This window comes from Paralichthys olivaceus, chromosome 3 (assembly GCF_024713975.1).
Source record: "Paralichthys olivaceus isolate ysfri-2021 chromosome 3, ASM2471397v2, whole genome shotgun sequence".
NCBI lineage: Eukaryota > Metazoa > Chordata > Actinopteri > Pleuronectiformes > Paralichthyidae > Paralichthys > Paralichthys olivaceus.
In genome coordinates, this window is record NC_091095.1 from 10,277,495 (window position 1) to 10,298,567 (window position 21,073).

Below are 21,073 nucleotides of genomic sequence, written 5' to 3' on the forward strand. Positions count from 1 at the left end.
GGTCACAGAAGCTCGGGGATGGTACCAATGGATCGGGCATCCCCACATTAGTTCAGATGGAACCAACTTCCAAGTCTCTATGACCTTCAGAACAAAAGTTATTCAAGAATATCTTGATCTCCAATGGGTTTTCATCCCCAACCCTAACCCTAACCCTGGCTGCAACCCTAACCCTAATTGCAACCCTAACCCTAACCCTAACCCTCATTTCAGCCCTAACCCTATTCACCATAGGGTGAATAACTCTGCGCTGCTTGCTCGAAACGTGCTGAAATTTGGCGTGGGTGCGTGGCTGTCTCCCCTTTATTATGTGTGAAATGCCCAAGTCTCGACGACTTTCAGAAAAAAAGTTACTCGGAAATATCGTGTACTTTTTTGTTGAGATTTGGTGGTTTGACCCCTTCCGAAGGTCACAGAAGCTCGGGGATGGTACCAATGGATCGGGCATCCCCACATTAGTTCAGATGGAACCAACTTCCAAGTCTCTATGACCTTCAGAACAAAAGTTATTCAAGAATATCTTGATCTCCAATGGGTTTTCATCCCCAACCCTAACCCTAACCCTGGCTGCAACCCTAACCCTAATTGCAACCCTAACCCTAACCCTAACCCTCATTTCAGCCCTAACCCTATTCACCATAGGGTGAATAACTCTGCGCTGCTTGCTCGAAACGTGCTGAAATTTGGCGTGGGTGCGTGGCTGTCTCCCCTTTATTATGTGTGAAATGCCCAAGTCTCGACGACTTTCAGAAAAAAAGTTACTCGGAAATATCGTGTACTTTTTTGTTGAGATTTGGTGGTTTGACCCCTTCCGAAGGTCACAGAAGCTCGGGGATGGTACCAATGGATCGGGCATCCCCACATTAGTTCAGATGGAACCAACTTCCAAGTCTCTATGACCTTCAGAACAAAAGTTATTCAAGAATATCTTGATCTCCAATGGGTTTTCATCCCCAACCCTAACCCTAACCCTGGCTGCAACCCTAACCCTAATTGCAACCCTAACCCTAACCCTAACCCTCATTTCAGCCCTAACCCTATTCACCATAGGGTGAATAACTCTGCGCTGCTTGCTCGAAACGTGCTGAAATTTGGCGTGGGTGCGTGGCTGTCTCCCCTTTATTATGTGTGAAATGCCCAAGTCTCGACGACTTTCAGAAAAAAAGTTACTCGGAAATATCGTGTACTTTTTTGTTGAGATTTGGTGGTTTGACCCCTTCCGAAGGTCACAGAAGCTCGGGGATGGTACCAATGGATCGGGCATCCCCACATTAGTTCAGATGGAACCAACTTCCAAGTCTCTATGACCTTCAGAACAAAAGTTATTCAAGAATATCTTGATCTCCAATGGGTTTTCATCCCCAACCCTAACCCTAACCCTGGCTGCAACCCTAACCCTAATTGCAACCCTAACCCTAACCCTAACCCTCATTTCAGCCCTAACCCTATTCACCATAGGGTGAATAACTCTGCGCTGCTTGCTCGAAACGTGCTGAAATTTGGCGTGGGTGCGTGGCTGTCTCCCCTTTATTATGTGTGAAATGCCCAAGTCTCGACGACTTTCAGACAAAAAGTTACTCGGAAATATCGTGTACTTTTTTGTTGAGATTTGGTGGTTTGACCCCTTCCGAAGGTCACAGAAGCTCGGGGATGGTACCAATGGATCGGGCATCCCCACATTAGTTCAGATGGAACCAACTTCCAAGTCTCTATGACCTTCAGAACAAAAGTTATTCAAGAATATCTTGATCTCCAATGGGTTTTCATCCCCAACCCTAACCCTAACCCTGGCTGCAACCCTAACCCTAATTGCAACCCTAACCCTAACCCTAACCCTCATTTCAGCCCTAACCCTATTCACCATAGGGTGAATAACTCTGCGCTGCTTGCTCGAAACGTGCTGAAATTTGGCGTGGGTGCGTGGCTGTCTCCCCTTTATTATGTGTGAAATGCCCAAGTCTCGACGACTTTCAGAAAAAAAGTTACTCGGAAATATCGTGTACTTTTTTGTTGAGATTTGGTGGTTTGACCCCTTCCGAAGGTCACAGAAGCTCGGGGATGGTACCAATGGATCGGGCATCCCCACATTAGTTCAGATGGAACCAACTTCCAAGTCTCTATGACCTTCAGAACAAAAGTTATTCAAGAATATCTTGATCTCCAATGGGTTTTCATCCCCAACCCTAACCCTAACCCTGGCTGCAACCCTAACCCTAATTGCAACCCTAACCCTAACCCTCATTTCAGCCCTAACCCTATTCACCATAGGGTGAATAACTCTGCGCTGCTTGCTCGAAACGTGCTGAAATTTGGCGTGGGTGCGTGGCTGTCTCCCCTTTATTATGTGTGAAATGCCCAAGTCTCGACGACTTTCAGACAAAAAGTTACTCGGAAATATCGTGTACTTTTTTGTTGAGATTTGGTGGTTTGACCCCTTCCGAAGGTCAAAGAAGCTCGGGGATGGTACCAATGGATCGGGCATCCCCACATTAGTTCAGATGGAACCAACTTCCAAGTCTCTATGACCTTCAGAACAAAAGTTATTCAAGAATATCTTGATCTCCAATGGGTTTTCATCCCCAACCCTAACCCTAACCCTGGCTGCAACCCTAACCCTAATTGCAACCCTAACCCTAACCCTAACCCTCATTTCAGCCCTAACCCTATTCACCATAGGGTGAATAACTCTGCGCTGCTTGCTCGAAACGTGCTGAAATTTGGCGTGGGTGCGTGGCTGTCTCCCCTTTATTATGTGTGAAATGCCCAAGTCTCGACGACTTTCAGACACAAAGTTACTCGGAAATATCGTGTACTTTTTTGTTGAGATTTGGTGGTTTGACCCCTTCCGAAGGTCACAGAAGCTCGGGGATGGTACCAATGGATCGGGCATCCCCACATTAGTTCAGATGGAACCAACTTCCAAGTCTCATTGACCTTCAGAACAAAAGTTATTCAAGAATATCTTGATCTCCAATGGGTTTTCATCCCCAACCCTAACCCTAACCCTGGCTGCAACCCTAACCCTAATTGCAACCCTAACCCTAACCCTAACCCTCATTTCAGCCCTAACCCTATTCACCATAGGGTGAATAACTCTGCGCTGCTTGCTCGAAACGTGCTGAAATTTGGCGTGGGTGCGTGGCTGTCTCCCCTTTATTATGTGTGAAATGCCCAAGTCTCTACGACTTTCAGAAAAAAAGTTACTCGGAAATATCGTGTACTTTTTTGTTGAGATTTGGTGGTTTGACCCCTTCCGAAGGTCACAGAAGCTCGGGGATGGTACCAATGGATCGGGCATCCCCACATTAGTTCAGATGGAACCAACTTCCAAGTCTCTATGACCTTCAGAACAAAAGTTATTCAAGAATATCTTGATCTCCAATGGGTTTTCATCCCCAACCCTAACCCTAACCCTGGCTGCAACCCTAACCCTAATTGCAACCCTAACCCTAACCCTAACCCTCATTTCAGCCCTAACCCTATTCACCATAGGGTGAATAACTCTGCGCTGCTTGCTCGAAACGTGCTGAAATTTGGCGTGGGTGCGTGGCTGTCTACCCTTTATTATGTGTGAAATGCCCAAGTCTCTACGACTTTCAGACAAAAAGTTACTCGGAAATATCGTGTACTTTTTTGTTGAGATTTGGTGGTTTGACCCCTTCCGAAGGTCACAGAAGCTCGGGGATGGTACCAATGGATCGGGCATCCCCACATTAGTTCAGATGGAACCAACTTCCAAGTCTCATTGACCTTCAGAACAAAAGTTATTCAAGAATATCTTGATCTCCAATGGGTTTTCATCCCCAACCCTAACCCTAACCCTGGCTGCAACCCTAACCCTAATTGCAACCCTAACCCTAACCCTAACCCTCATTTCAGCCCTAACCCTATTCACCATAGGGTGAATAACTCTGCGCTGCTTGCTTGAAACGTGCTGAAATTTGGCGTGGGTGCGTGGCTGTCTCCCCTTTATTATGTGTGAAATGCCCAAGTCTCTACGACTTTCAGAAAAAAAGTTACTCGGAAATATCGTGTACTTTTTTGTTGAGATTTGGTGGTTTGACCCCTTCCGAAGGTCACAGAAGCTCGGGGATGGTACCAATGGATCGGGCATCCCCACATTAGTTCAGATGGAACCAACTTCCAAGTCTCTATGACCTTCAGAACAAAAGTTATTCAAGAATATCTTGATCTCCAATGGGTTTTCATCCCCAACCCTAACCCTAACCCTGGCTGCAACCCTAACCCTAATTGCAACCCTAACCCTAACCCTAACCCTCATTTCAGCCCTAACCCTATTCACCATAGGGTGAATAACTCTGCGCTGCTTGCTCGAAACGTGCTGAAATTTGGCGTGGGTGCGTGGCTGTCTACCCTTTATTATGTGTGAAATGCCCAAGTCTCTACGACTTTCAGACAAAAAGTTACTCGGAAATATCGTGTACTTTTTTGTTGAGATTTGGTGGTTTGACCCCTTCCGAAGGTCACAGAAGCTCGGGGATGGTACCAATGGATCGGGCATCCCCACATTAGTTCAGATGGAACCAACTTCCAAGTCTCTATGACCTTCAGAACAAAAGTTATTCAAGAATATCTTGATCTCCAATGGGTTTTCATCCCCAACCCTAACCCTAACCCTGGCTGCAACCCTAACCCTAATTGCAACCCTAACCCTAACCCTAACCCTCATTTCAGCCCTAACCCTATTCACCATAGGGTGAATAACTCTGCGCTGCTTGCTCGAAACGTGCTGAAATTTGGCGTGGGTGCGTGGCTGTCTCCCCTTTATTATGTGTGAAATGCCCAAGTCTCTACGACTTTCAGACAAAAAGTTACTCGAAAATATCGTGTACTTTTTTGTTGAGATTTGGTGGTTTGACCCCTTCCGAAGGTCACAGAAGCTCGGGGATGGTACCAATGGATCGGGCATCCCCACATTAGTTCAGATGGAACCAACTTCCAAGTCTCTATGACCTTCAGAACAAAAGTTATTCAAGAATATCTTGATCTCCAATGGGTTTTCATCCCCAACCCTAACCCTAACCCTGGCTGCAACCCTAACCCTAATTGCAACCCTAACCCTAACCCTAACCCTCATTTCAGCCCTAACCCTATTCACCATAGGGTGAATAACTCTGCGCTGCTTGCTCGAAACGTGCTGAAATTTGGCGTGGGTGCGTGGCTGTCTCCCCTTTATTATGTGTGAAATGCCCAAGTCTCTACGACTTTCAGAAAAAAAGTTACTCGGAAATATCGTGTACTTTTTTGTTGAGATTTGGTGGTTTGACCCCTTCCGAAGGTCACAGAAGCTCGGGGATGGTACCAATGGATCGGGCATCCCCACATTAGTTCAGATGGAACCAACTTCCAAGTCTCTATGACCTTCAGAACAAAAGTTGTTCAAGAATATCTTGATCTCCAATGGGTTTTCATCCCCAACCCTAACCCTAACCCTGGCTGCAACCCTAACCCTAATTGCAACCCTAACCCTAACCCTAACCCTCATTTCAGCCCTAACCCTATTCACCATAGGGTGAATAACTCTGCGCTGCTTGCTCGAAACGTGCTGAAATTTGGCGTGGGTGCGTGGCTGTCTCCCCTTTATTATGTGTGAAATGCCCAAGTCTCGACGACTTTCAGACAAAAAGTTACTCGGAAATATCGTGTACTTTTTTGTTGAGATTTGGTGGTTTGACCCCTTCCGAAGGTCACAGAAGCTCGGGGATGGTACCAATGGATCGGGCATCCCCACATTAGTTCAGATGGAACCAACTTCCAAGTCTCTATGACCTTCAGAACAAAAGTTATTCAAGAATATCTTGATCTCCAATGGGTTTTCATCCCCAACCCTAACCCTAACCCTGGCTGCAACCCTAACCCTAATTGCAACCCTAACCCTAACCCTAACCCTCATTTCAGCCCTAACCCTATTCACTATAGGGTGAATAACTCTGCGCTGCTTGCTCGAAACGTGCTGAAATTTGGCGTGGGTGCGTGGCTGTCTCCCCTTTATTATGTGTGAAATGCCCAAGTCTCGACGACTTTCAGAAAAAAAGTTACTCGGAAATATTGTGTACTTTTTTGTTGAGATTTGGTGGTTTGACCCCTTCCGAAGGTCACAGAAGCTCGGGGATGGTACCAATGGATCGGGCATCCCCACATTAGTTCAGATGGAACCAACTTCCAAGTCTCTATGACCTTCAGAACAAAAGTTGTTCAAGAATATCTTGATCTCCAATGGGTTTTCATCCCCAACCCTAACCCTAACCCTGGCTGCAACCCTAACCCTAATTGCAACCCTAACCCTAACCCTAACCCTCATTTCAGCCCTAACCCTATTCACCATAGGGTGAATAACTCTGCGCTGCTTGCTGGAAACGTGCTGAAATTTGGCGTGGGTGCGTGGCTGTCTCCCCTTTATTATGTGTGAAATGCCCAAGTCTCTACGACTTTCAGACAAAAAGTTACTCGGAAATATCGTGTACTTTTTTGTTGAGATTTGGTGGTTTGACCCCTTCCGAAGGTCACAGAAGCTCGGGGATGGTACCAATGGATCGGGCATCCCCACATTAGTTCAGATGGAACCAACTTCCAAGTCTCTATGACCTTCAGAACAAAAGTTATTCAAGAATATCTTGATCTCCAATGGGTTTTCATCCCCAACCCTAACCCTAACCCTGGCTGCAACCCTAACCCTAATTGCAACCCTAACCCTAACCCTAACCCTCATTTCAGCCCTAACCCTATTCACCATAGGGTGAATAACTCTGCGCTGCTTGCTCGAAACGTGCTGAAATTTGGCGTGGGTGCGTGGCTGTCTCCCCTTTATTATGTGTGAAATGCCCAAGTCTCGACGACTTTCAGAAAAAAAGTTACTCGGAAATATCGTGTACTTTTTTGTTGAGATTTGGTGGTTTGACCCCTTCCGAAGGTCACAGAAGCTCGGGGATGGTACCAATGGATCGGGCATCCCCACATTAGTTCAGATGGAACCAACTTCCAAGTCTCTATGACCTTCAGAACAAAAGTTGTTCAAGAATATCTTGATCTCCAATGGGTTTTCATCCCCAACCCTAACCCTAACCCTGGCTGCAACCCTAACCCTAATTGCAACCCTAACCCTAACCCTAACCCTCATTTCAGCCCTAACCCTATTCACCATAGGGTGAATAACTCTGCGCTGCTTGCTCGAAACGTGCTGAAATTTGGCGTGGGTGCGTGGCTGTCTCCCCTTTATTATGTGTGAAATGCCCAAGTCTCGACGACTTTCAGACAAAAAGTTACTCGGAAATATCGTGTACTTTTTTGTTGAGATTTGGTGGTTTGACCCCTTCCGAAGGTCACAGAAGCTCGGGGATGGTACCAATGGATCGGGCATCCCCACATTAGTTCAGATGGAACCAACTTCCAAGTCTCTATGACCTTCAGAACAAAAGTTATTCAAGAATATCTTGATCTCCAATGGGTTTTCATCCCCAACCCTAACCCTAACCCTGGCTGCAACCCTAACCCTAATTGCAACCCTAACCCTAACCCTAACCCTCATTTCAGCCCTAACCCTATTCACCATAGGGTGAATAACTCTGCGCTGCTTGCTCGAAACGTGCTGAAATTTGGCGTGGGTGCGTGGCTGTCTCCCCTTTATTATGTGTGAAATGCCCAAGTCTCGACGACTTTCAGAAAAAAAGTTACTCGGAAATATCGTGTACTTTTTTGTTGAGATTTGGTGGTTTGACCCCTTCCGAAGGTCACAGAAGCTCGGGGATGGTACCAATGGATCGGGCATCCCCACATTAGTTCAGATGGAACCAACTTCCAAGTCTCTATGACCTTCAGAACAAAAGTTGTTCAAGAATATCTTGATCTCCAATGGGTTTTCATCCCCAACCCTAACCCTAACCCTGGCTGCAACCCTAACCCTAATTGCAACCCTAACCCTAACCCTAACCCTCATTTCAGCCCTAACCCTATTCACCATAGGGTGAATAACTCTGCGCTGCTTGCTCGAAACGTGCTGAAATTTGGCGTGGGTGCGTGGCTGTCTCCCCTTTATTATGTGTGAAATGCCCAAGTCTCGACGACTTTCAGAAAAAAAGTTACTCGGAAATATCGTGTACTTTTTTGTTGAGATTTGGTGGTTTGACCCCTTCCGAAGGTCACAGAAGCTCGGGGATGGTACCAATGGATCGGGCATCCCCACATTAGTTCAGATGGAACCAACTTCCAAGTCTCTATGACCTTCAGAACAAAAGTTATTCAAGAATATCTTGATCTCCAATGGGTTTTCATCCCCAACCCTAACCCTAACCCTGGCTGCAACCCTAACCCTAATTGCAACCCTAACCCTAACCCTAACCCTCATTTCAGCCCTAACCCTATTCACCATAGGGTGAATAACTCTGCGCTGCTTGCTCGAAACGTGCTGAAATTTGGCGTGGGTGCGTGGCTGTCTCCCCTTTATTATGTGTGAAATGCCCAAGTCTCGACGACTTTCAGACAAAAAGTTACTCGGAAATATCGTGTACTTTTTTGTTGAGATTTGGTGGTTTGACCCCTTCCGAAGGTCACAGAAGCTCGGGGATGGTACCAATGGATCGGGCATCCCCACATTAGTTCAGATGGAACCAACTTCCAAGTCTCTATGACCTTCAGAACAAAAGTTATTCAAGAATATCTTGATCTCCAATGGGTTTTCATCCCCAACCCTAACCCTAACCCTGGCTGCAACCCTAACCCTAATTGCAACCCTAACCCTAACCCTAACCCTCATTTCAGCCCTAACCCTATTCACCATAGGGTGAATAACTCTGCGCTGCTTGCTCGAAACGTGCTGAAATTTGGCGTGGGTGCGTGGCTGTCTCCCCTTTATTATGTGTGAAATGCCCAAGTCTCGACGACTTTCAGAAAAAAAGTTACTCGGAAATATCGTGTACTTTTTTGTTGAGATTTGGTGGTTTGACCCCTTCCGAAGGTCACAGAAGCTCGGGGATGGTACCAATGGGTCGGGCATCCCCACATTAGTTCAGATGGAACCAACTTCCAAGTCTCTATGACCTTCAGAACAAAAGTTGTTCAAGAATATCTTGATCTCCAATGGGTTTTCATCCCCAACCCTAACCCTAACCCTGGCTGCAACCCTAACCCTAATTGCAACCCTAACCCTAACCCTAACCCTCATTTCAGCCCTAACCCTATTCACCATAGGGTGAATAACTCTGCGCTGCTTGCTCGAAACGTGCTGAAATTTGGCGTGGGTGCGTGGCTGTCTCCCCTTTATTATGTGTGAAATGCCCAAGTCTCGACGACTTTCAGAAAAAAAGTTACTCGGAAATATCGTGTACTTTTTTGTTGAGATTTGGTGGTTTGACCCCTTCCGAAGGTCACAGAAGCTCGGGGATGGTACCAATGGATCGGGCATCCCCGCATTAGTTCAGATGGAACCAACTTCCAAGTCTCTATGACCTTCAGAACAAAAGTTATTCAAGAATATCTTGATCTCCAATGGGTTTTCATCCCCAACCCTAACCCTAACCCTGGCTGCAACCCTAACCCTAATTGCAACCCTAACCCTAACCCTAACCCTCATTTCAGCCCTAACCCTATTCACCATAGGGTGAATAACTCTGCGCTGCTTGCTCGAAACGTGCTGAAATTTGGCGTGGGTGCGTGGCTGTCTCCCCTTTATTATGTGTGAAATGCCCAAGTCTCGACGACTTTCAGAAAAAAAGTTACTCGGAAATATCGTGTACTTTTTTGTTGAGATTTGCTGGTTTGACCCCTTCCGAAGGTCACAGAAGCTCGGGGATGGTACCAATGGATCGGGCATCCCCACATTAGTTCAGATGGAACCAACTTCCAAGTCTCTATGACCTTCAGAACAAAAGTTGTTCAAGAATATCTTGATCTCCAATGGGTTTTCATCCCCAACCCTAACCCTAACCCTGGCTGCAACCCTAACCCTAATTGCAACCCTAACCCTAACCCTAACCCTCATTTCAGCCCTAACCCTATTCACCATAGGGTGAATAACTCTGCGCTGCTTGCTGGAAACGTGCTGAAATTTGGCGTGGGTGCGTGGCTGTCTCCCCTTTATTATGTGTGAAATGCCCAAGTCTCTACGACTTTCAGACAAAAAGTTACTCGGAAATATCGTGTACTTTTTTGTTGAGATTTGGTGGTTTGACCCCTTCCGAAGGTCACAGAAGCTCGGGGATGGTACCAATGGATCGGGCATCCCCACATTAGTTCAGATGGAACCAACTTCCAAGTCTCTATGACCTTCAGAACAAAAGTTATTCAAGAATATCTTGATCTCCAATGGGTTTTCATCCCCAACCCTAACCCTAACCCTGGCTGCAACCCTAACCCTAATTGCAACCCTAACCCTAACCCTAACCCTCATTTCAGCCCTAACCCTATTCACCATAGGGTGAATAACTCTGCGCTGCTTGCTCGAAACGTGCTGAAATTTGGCGTGGGTGCGTGGCTGTCTCCCCTTTATTATGTGTGAAATGCCCAAGTCTCGACGACTTTCAGAAAAAAAGTTACTCGGAAATATCGTGTACTTTTTTGTTGAGATTTGGTGGTTTGACCCCTTCCGAAGGTCACAGAAGCTCGGGGATGGTACCAATGGATCGGGCATCCCCACATTAGTTCAGATGGAACCAACTTCCAAGTCTCTATGACCTTCAGAACAAAAGTTGTTCAAGAATATCTTGATCTCCAATGGGTTTTCATCCCCAACCCTAACCCTAACCCTGGCTGCAACCCTAACCCTAATTGCAACCCTAACCCTAACCCTAACCCTCATTTCAGCCCTAACCCTATTCACCATAGGGTGAATAACTCTGCGCTGCTTGCTCGAAACGTGCTGAAATTTGGCGTGGGTGCGTGGCTGTCTCCCCTTTATTATGTGTGAAATGCCCAAGTCTCGACGACTTTCAGACAAAAAGTTACTCGGAAATATCGTGTACTTTTTTGTTGAGATTTGGTGGTTTGACCCCTTCCGAAGGTCACAGAAGCTCGGGGATGGTACCAATGGATCGGGCATCCCCACATTAGTTCAGATGGAACCAACTTCCAAGTCTCTATGACCTTCAGAACAAAAGTTATTCAAGAATATCTTGATCTCCAATGGGTTTTCATCCCCAACCCTAACCCTAACCCTGGCTGCAACCCTAACCCTAATTGCAACCCTAACCCTAACCCTAACCCTCATTTCAGCCCTAACCCTATTCACCATAGGGTGAATAACTCTGCGCTGCTTGCTCGAAACGTGCTGAAATTTGGCGTGGGTGCGTGGCTGTCTCCCCTTTATTATGTGTGAAATGCCCAAGTCTCGACGACTTTCAGAAAAAAAGTTACTCGGAAATATCGTGTACTTTTTTGTTGAGATTTGGTGGTTTGACCCCTTCCGAAGGTCACAGAAGCTCGGGGATGGTACCAATGGATCGGGCATCCCCACATTAGTTCAGATGGAACCAACTTCCAAGTCTCTATGACCTTCAGAACAAAAGTTATTCAAGAATATCTTGATCTCCAATGGGTTTTCATCCCCAACCCTAACCCTAACCCTGGCTGCAACCCTAACCCTAATTGCAACCCTAACCCTAACCCTAACCCTCATTTCAGCCCTAACCCTATTCACCATAGGGTGAATAACTCTGCGCTGCTTGCTCGAAACGTGCTGAAATTTGGCGTGGGTGCGTGGCTGTCTCCCCTTTATTATGTGTGAAATGCCCAAGTCTCGACGACTTTCAGACAAAAAGTTACTCGGAAATATCGTGTACTTTTTTGTTGAGATTTGGTGGTTTGACCCCTTCCGAAGGTCACAGAAGCTCGGGGATGGTACCAATGGATCAGGCATCCCCACATTAGTTCAGATGGAACCAACTTCCAAGTCTCTATGACCTTCAGAACAAAAGTTATTCAAGAATATCTTGATCTCCAATGGGTTTTCATCCCCAACCCTAACCCTAACCCTGGCTGCAACCCTAACCCTAATTGCAACCCTAACCCTAACCCTAACCCTCATTTCAGCCCTAACCCTATTCACCATAGGGTGAATAACTCTGCGCTGCTTGCTCGAAACGTGCTGAAATTTGGCGTGGGTGCGTGGCTTTCTCCCCTTTATTATGTGTGAAATGCCCAAGTCTCGACGACTTTCAGAAAAAAAGTTACTCGGAAATATCGTGTACTTTTTTGTTGAGATTTGGTGGTTTGACCCCTTCCGAAGGTCACAGAAGCTCGGGGATGGTACCAATGGATCGGGCATCCCCACATTAGTTCAGATGGAACCAACTTCCAAGTCTCTATGACCTTCAGAACAAAAGTTATTCAAGAATATCTTGATCTCCAATGGGTTTTCATCCCCAACCCTAACCCTAACCCTGGCTGCAACCCTAACCCTAATTGCAACCCTAACCCTAACCCTCATTTCAGCCCTAACCCTATTCACCATAGGGTGAAGAACTCTGCGCTGCTTGCTCGAAACGTGCTGAAATTTGGCGTGGGTGCGTGGCTGTCTCCCCTTTATTATGTGTGAAATGCCCAAGTCTCTACGACTTTCAGACAAAAAGTTACTCGGAAATATCGTGTACTTTTTTGTTGAGATTTGGTGGTTTGACCCCTTCCGAAGGTCACAGAAGCTCGGGGATGGTACCAATGGATCGGGCATCCCCACATTAGTTCAGATGGAACCAACTTCCAAGTCTCTATGACCTTCAGAACAAAAGTTATTCAAGAATATCTTGATCTCCAATGGGTTTTCATCCCCAACCCTAACCCTAACCCTGGCTGCAACCCTAACCCTAATTGCAACCCTAACCCTAACCCTAACCCTCATTTCAGCCCTAACCCTATTCACCATAGGGTGAATAACTCTGCGCTGCTTGCTCGAAACGTGCTGAAATTTGGCGTGGGTGCGTGGCTGTCTCCCCTTTATTATGTGTGAAATGCCCAAGTCTCGACGACTTTCAGACAAAAAGTTACTCGGAAATATCGTGTACTTTTTTGTTGAGATTTGGTGGTTTGACCCCTTCCGAAGGTCACAGAAGCTCGGGGATGGTACCAATGGATCGGGCATCCCCACATTAGTTCAGATGGAACCAACTTCCAAGTCTCTATGACCTTCAGAACAAAAGTTATTCAAGAATATCTTGATCTCCAATGGGTTTTCATCCCCAACCCTAACCCTAACCCTGGCTGCAACCCTAACCCTAATTGCAACCCTAACCCTAACCCTAACCCTCATTTCAGCCCTAACCCTATTCACCATAGGGTGAATAACTCTGCGCTGCTTGCTCGAAACGTGCTGAAATTTGGCGTGGGTGCGTGGCTGTCTCCCCTTTATTATGTGTGAAATGCCCAAGTCTCGACGACTTTCAGAAAAAAAGTTACTCGGAAATATCGTGTACTTTTTTGTTGAGATTTGGTGGTTTGACCCCTTCCGAAGGTCACAGAAGCTCGGGGATGGTACCAATGGGTCGGGCATCCCCACATTAGTTCAGATGGAACCAACTTCCAAGTCTCTATGACCTTCAGAACAAAAGTTGTTCAAGAATATCTTGATCTCCAATGGGTTTTCATCCCCAACCCTAACCCTAACCCTGGCTGCAACCCTAACCCTAATTGCAACCCTAACCCTAACCCTAACCCTCATTTCAGCCCTAACCCTATTCACCATAGGGTGAATAACTCTGCGCTGCTTGCTCGAAACGTGCTGAAATTTGGCGTGGGTGCGTGGCTGTCTCCCCTTTATTATGTGTGAAATGCCCAAGTCTCGACGACTTTCAGAAAAAAAGTTACTCGGAAATATCGTGTACTTTTTTGTTGAGATTTGGTGGTTTGACCCCTTCCGAAGGTCACAGAAGCTCGGGGATGGTACCAATGGATCGGGCATCCCCGCATTAGTTCAGATGGAACCAACTTCCAAGTCTCTATGACCTTCAGAACAAAAGTTATTCAAGAATATCTTGATCTCCAATGGGTTTTCATCCCCAACCCTAACCCTAACCCTGGCTGCAACCCTAACCCTAATTGCAACCCTAACCCTAACCCTAACCCTCATTTCAGCCCTAACCCTATTCACCATAGGGTGAATAACTCTGCGCTGCTTGCTCGAAACGTGCTGAAATTTGGCGTGGGTGCGTGGCTGTCTCCCCTTTATTATGTGTGAAATGCCCAAGTCTCGACGACTTTCAGAAAAAAAGTTACTCGGAAATATCGTGTACTTTTTTGTTGAGATTTGCTGGTTTGACCCCTTCCGAAGGTCACAGAAGCTCGGGGATGGTACCAATGGATCGGGCATCCCCACATTAGTTCAGATGGAACCAACTTCCAAGTCTCTATGACCTTCAGAACAAAAGTTGTTCAAGAATATCTTGATCTCCAATGGGTTTTCATCCCCAACCCTAACCCTAACCCTGGCTGCAACCCTAACCCTAATTGCAACCCTAACCCTAACCCTAACCCTCATTTCAGCCCTAACCCTATTCACCATAGGGTGAATAACTCTGCGCTGCTTGCTGGAAACGTGCTGAAATTTGGCGTGGGTGCGTGGCTGTCTCCCCTTTATTATGTGTGAAATGCCCAAGTCTCTACGACTTTCAGACAAAAAGTTACTCGGAAATATCGTGTACTTTTTTGTTGAGATTTGGTGGTTTGACCCCTTCCGAAGGTCACAGAAGCTCGGGGATGGTACCAATGGATCGGGCATCCCCACATTAGTTCAGATGGAACCAACTTCCAAGTCTCTATGACCTTCAGAACAAAAGTTATTCAAGAATATCTTGATCTCCAATGGGTTTTCATCCCCAACCCTAACCCTAACCCTGGCTGCAACCCTAACCCTAATTGCAACCCTAACCCTAACCCTAACCCTCATTTCAGCCCTAACCCTATTCACCATAGGGTGAATAACTCTGCGCTGCTTGCTCGAAACGTGCTGAAATTTGGCGTGGGTGCGTGGCTGTCTCCCCTTTATTATGTGTGAAATGCCCAAGTCTCGACGACTTTCAGAAAAAAAGTTACTCGGAAATATCGTGTACTTTTTTGTTGAGATTTGGTGGTTTGACCCCTTCCGAAGGTCACAGAAGCTCGGGGATGGTACCAATGGATCGGGCATCCCCACATTAGTTCAGATGGAACCAACTTCCAAGTCTCTATGACCTTCAGAACAAAAGTTGTTCAAGAATATCTTGATCTCCAATGGGTTTTCATCCCCAACCCTAACCCTAACCCTGGCTGCAACCCTAACCCTAATTGCAACCCTAACCCTAACCCTAACCCTCATTTCAGCCCTAACCCTATTCACCATAGGGTGAATAACTCTGCGCTGCTTGCTCGAAACGTGCTGAAATTTGGCGTGGGTGCGTGGCTGTCTCCCCTTTATTATGTGTGAAATGCCCAAGTCTCGACGACTTTCAGACAAAAAGTTACTCGGAAATATCGTGTACTTTTTTGTTGAGATTTGGTGGTTTGACCCCTTCCGAAGGTCACAGAAGCTCGGGGATGGTACCAATGGATCGGGCATCCCCACATTAGTTCAGATGGAACCAACTTCCAAGTCTCTATGACCTTCAGAACAAAAGTTATTCAAGAATATCTTGATCTCCAATGGGTTTTCATCCCCAACCCTAACCCTAACCCTGGCTGCAACCCTAACCCTAATTGCAACCCTAACCCTAACCCTAACCCTCATTTCAGCCCTAACCCTATTCACCATAGGGTGAATAACTCTGCGCTGCTTGCTCGAAACGTGCTGAAATTTGGCGTGGGTGCGTGGCTGTCTCCCCTTTATTATGTGTGAAATGCCCAAGTCTCGACGACTTTCAGAAAAAAAGTTACTCGGAAATATCGTGTACTTTTTTGTTGAGATTTGGTGGTTTGACCCCTTCTGAAGGTCACAGAAGCTCGGGGATGGTACCAATGGATCGGGCATCCCCACATTAGTTCAGATGGAACCAACTTCCAAGTCTCTATGACCTTCAGAACAAAAGTTATTCAAGAATATCTTGATCTCCAATGGGTTTTCATCCCCAACCCTAACCCTAACCCTGGCTGCAACCCTAACCCTAATTGCAACCCTAACCCTAACCCTAACCCTCATTTCAGCCCTAACCCTATTCACCATAGGGTGAATAACTCTGCGCTGCTTGCTCGAAACGTGCTGAAATTTGGCGTGGGTGCGTGGCTGTCTCCCCTTTATTATGTGTGAAATGCCCAAGTCTCGACGACTTTCAGAAAAAAAGTTACTCGGAAATATCGTGTACTTTTTTGTTGAGATTTGGTGGTTTGACCCCTTCCGAAGGTCACAGAAGCTCGGGGATGGTACCAATGGATCGGGCATCCCCACATTAGTTCAGATGGAACCAACTTCCAAGTCTCTATGACCTTCAGAACAAAAGTTATTCAAGAATATCTTGATCTCCAATGGGTTTTCATCCCCAACCCTAACCCTAACCCTGGCTGCAACCCTAACCCTAATTGCAACCCTAACCCTAACCCTAACCCTCATTTCAGCCCTAACCCTATTCACCATAGGGTGAATAACTCTGCGCTGCTTGCTCGAAACGTGCTGAAATTTGGCGTGGGTGCGTGGCTGTCTCCCCTTTATTATGTGTGAAATGCCCAAGTCTCGACGACTTTCAGAAAAAAAGTTACTCGGAAATATCGTGTACTTTTTTGTTGAGATTTGGTGGTTTGACCCCTTCCGAAGGTCACAGAAGCTCGGGGATGGTACCAATGGATCGGGCATCCCCACATTAGTTCAGATGGAACCAACTTCCAAGTCTCTATGACCTTCAGAACAAAAGTTATTCAAGAATATCTTGATCTCCAATGGGTTTTCATCCCCAACCCTAACCCTAACCCTGGCTGCAACCCTAACCCTAATTGCAACCCTAACCCTAACCCTAACCCTCATTTCAGCCCTAACCCTATTCACCATAGGGTGAATAACTCTGCGCTGCTTGCTCGAAACGTGCTGAAATTTGGCGTGGGTGCGTGGCTGTCTCCCCTTTATTATGTGTGAAATGCCCAAGTCTCGACGACTTTCAGACAAAAAGTTACTCGGAAATATCGTGTAGTTTTTTGTTGAGATTTGGTGGTTTGACCCCTTCCGAAGGTCACAGAAGCTCGGGGATGGTACCAATGGATCAGGCATCCCCACATTAGTTCAGATGGAACCAACTTCCAAGTCTCTATGACCTTCAGAACAAAAGTTATTCAAGAATATCTTGATCTCCAATGGGTTTTCATCCCCAACCCTAACCCTAACCCTGGCTGCAACCCTAACCCTAATTGCAACCCTAACCCTAACCCTAACCCTCATTTCAGCCCTAACCCTATTCACCATAGGGTGAATAACTCTGCGCTGCTTGCTCGAAACGTGCTGAAATTTGGCGTGGGTGCGTGGCTTTCTCCCCTTTATTATGTGTGAAATGCCCAAGTCTCGACGACTTTCAGAAAAAAAGTTACTCGGAAATATCGTGTACTTTTTTGTTGAGATTTGGTGGTTTGACCCCTTCCGAAGGTCACAGAAGCTCGGGGATGGTACCAATGGATCGGGCATCCCCACATTAGTTCAGATGGAACCAACTTCCAAGTCTCTATGACCTTCAGAACAAAAGTTATTCAAGAATATCTTGATCTCCAATGGGTTTTCATCCCCAACCCTAACCCTAACCCTGGCTGCAACCCTAACCCTAATTGCAACCCTAACCCTAACCCTCATTTCAGCCCTAACCCTATTCACCATAGGGTGAAGAACTCTGCGCTGCTTGCTCGAAACGTGCTGAAATTTGGCGTGGGTGCGTGGCTGTCTCCCCTTTATTATGTGTGAAATGCCCAAGTCTCTACGACTTTCAGACAAAAAGTTACTCGGAAATATCGTGTACTTTTTTGTTGAGATTTGGTGGTTTGACCCCTTCCGAAGGTCACAGAAGCTCGGGGATGGTACCAATGGATCGGGCATCCCCACATTAGTTCAGATGGAACCAACTTCCAAGTCTCTATGACCTTCAGAACAAAAGTTATTCAAGAATATCTTGATCTCCAATGGGTTTTCATCCCCAACCCTAACCCTAACCCTGGCTGCAACCCTAACCCTAATTGCAACCCTAACCCTAACCCTAACCCTCATTTCAGCCCTAACCCTATTCACCATAGGGTGAATAACTCTGCGCTGCTTGCTCGAAACGTGCTGAAATTTGGCGTGGGTGCGTGGCTGTCTCCCCTTTATTATGTGTGAAATGCCCAAGTCTCGACGACTTTCAGACAAAAAGTTACTCGGAAATATCGTGTACTTTTTTGTTGAGATTTGGTGGTTTGACCCCTTCCGAAGGTCACAGAAGCTCGGGGATGGTACCAATGGATCGGGCATCCCCACATTAGTTCAGATGGAACCAACTTCCAAGTCTCTATGACCTTCAGAACAAAAGTTATTCAAGAATATCTTGATCTCCAATGGGTTTTCATCCCCAACCCTAACCCTAACCCTGGCTGCAACCCTAACCCTAATTGCAACCCTAACCCTAACCCTAACCCTCATTTCAGCCCTAACCCTATTCACCATAGGGTGAATAACTCTGCGCTGCTTGCTCGAAACGTGCTGAAATTTGGCGTGGGTGCGTGGCTGTCTCCCCTTTATTATGTGTGAAATGCCCAAGTCTCGACGACTTTCAGAAAAAAAGTTACTCGGAAATATCGTGTACTTTTTTGTTGAGATTTGGTGGTTTGACCCCTTCCGAAGGTCACAGAAGCTCGGGGATGGTACCAATGGGTCGGGCATCCCCACATTAGTTCAGATGGAACCAACTTCCAAGTCTCTATGACCTTCAGAACAAAAGTTGTTCAAGAATATCTTGATCTCCAATGGGTTTTCATCCCCAACCCTAACCCTAACCCTGGCTGCAACCCTAACCCTAATTGCAACCCTAACCCTAACCCTAACCCTCATTTCAGCCCTAACCCTATTCACCATAGGGTGAATAACTCTGCGCTGCTTGCTCGAAACGTGCTGAAATTTGGCGTGGGTGCGTGGCTGTCTCCCCTTTATTATGTGTGAAATGCCCAAGTCTCGACGACTTTCAGAAAAAAAGTTACTCGGAAATATCGTGTACTTTTTTGTTGAGATTTGGTGGTTTGACCCCTTCCGAAGGTCACAGAAGCTCGGGGATGGTACCAATGGATCGGGCATCCCCGCATTAGTTCAGATGGAACCAACTTCCAAGTCTCTATGACCTTCAGAACAAAAGTTATTCAAGAATATCTTGATCTCCAATGGGTTTTCATCCCCAACCCTAACCCTAACCCTGGCTGCAACCCTAACCCTAATTGCAACCCTAACCCTAACCCTAACCCTCATTTCAGCCCTAACCCTATTCACCATAGGGTGAATAACTCTGCGCTGCTTGCTCGAAACGTGCTGAAATTTGGCGTGGGTGCGTGGCTGTCTCCCCTTTATTATGTGTGAAATGCCCAAGTCTCGACGACTTTCAGAAAAAAAGTTACTCGGAAATATCGTGTACTTTTTTGTTGAGATTTGCTGGTTTGACCCCTTCCGAAGGTCACAGAAGCTCGGGGATGGTACCAATGGATCGGGCATCCCCACATTAGTTCAGATGGAACCAACTTCCAAGTCTCTATGACCTTCAGAACAAAAGTTGTTCAAGAATATCTTGATCTCCAATGGGTTTTCATCCCCAACCCTAACCCTAACCCTGGCTGCAACCCTAACCCTAATTGCAACCCTAACCCTAACCCTAACCCTCATTTCAGCCCTAACCCTATTCACCATAGGGTGAATAACTCTGCGCTGCTTGCTCGAAACGTGCTGAAATTTGGCGTGGGTGCGTGGCTGTCTCCCCTTTATTATGTGTGAAATGCCCAAGTCTCGACGACTTTCAGAAAAAAAGTTACTCGGAAATATCGTGTACTTTTTTGTTGAGATTTGGTGGTTTGACCCCTTCCGAAGGTCACAGAAGCTCGGGGATGGTACCAATGGATCGGGCATCCCCGCATTAGTTCAGATGGAACCAACTTCCAAGTCTCTATGACCTTCAGAACAAAAGTTATTCAAGAATATCTTGATCTCCAATGGGTTTTCATCCCCAACCCTAACCCTAACCCTGGCTGCAACCCTAACCCTAATTGCAACCCTAACCCTAACCCTAACCCTCATTTCAGCCCTAACCCTATTCACCATAGGGTGAATAACTCTGCGCTGCTTGCTCGAAACGTGCTGAAATTTGGCGTGGGTGCGTGGCTGTCTCCCCTTTATTATGTGTGAAATGCCCAAGTCTCGACGACTTTCAGAAAAAAAGTTACTCGGAAATATCGTGTACTTTTTTGTTGAGATTTGGTGGTTTGACCCCTTCCGAAGGTCACAGAAGCTCGGGGATGGTACCAATGGATCGGGCATCCCCGCATTAGTTCAGATGGAACCAACTTCCAAGTCTCTATGACCTTCAGAACAAAAGTTATTCAAGAATATCTTGATCTCCAATGGGTTTTCATCCCCAACCCTAACCCTAACCCTGGCTGCAACCCTAACCCTAATTGCAACCCTAACCCTAACCCTAACCCTCATTTCAGCCCTAACCCTATTCACCATAGGGTGAATAACTCTGCGCTGCTTGCTCGAAACGTGCTGAAATTTGGCGTGGGTGCGTGGCTGTCTCCCCTTTATTATGTGTGAAATGCCCAAGTCTCGACGACTTTCAGAAAAAAAGTTACTCGGAAATATCGTGTACTTTTTTGTTGAGATTTGCTGGTTTGACCCCTTCCGAAGGTCACAGAAGCTCGGGGATGGTACCAATGGATCGGGCATCCCCACATTAGTTCAGATGGAACCAACTTCCAAGTCTCTATGACCTTCAGAACAAAAGTTGTTCAAGAATATCTTGATCTCCAATGGGTTTTCATCCCCAACCCTAACCCTAACCCTGGCTGCAACCCTAACCCTAATTGCAACCCTAACCCTAACCCTAACCCTCATTTCAGCCCTAACCCTATTCACCATAGGGTGAATAACTCTGCGCTGCTTGCTGGAAACGTGCTGAAATTTGGCGTG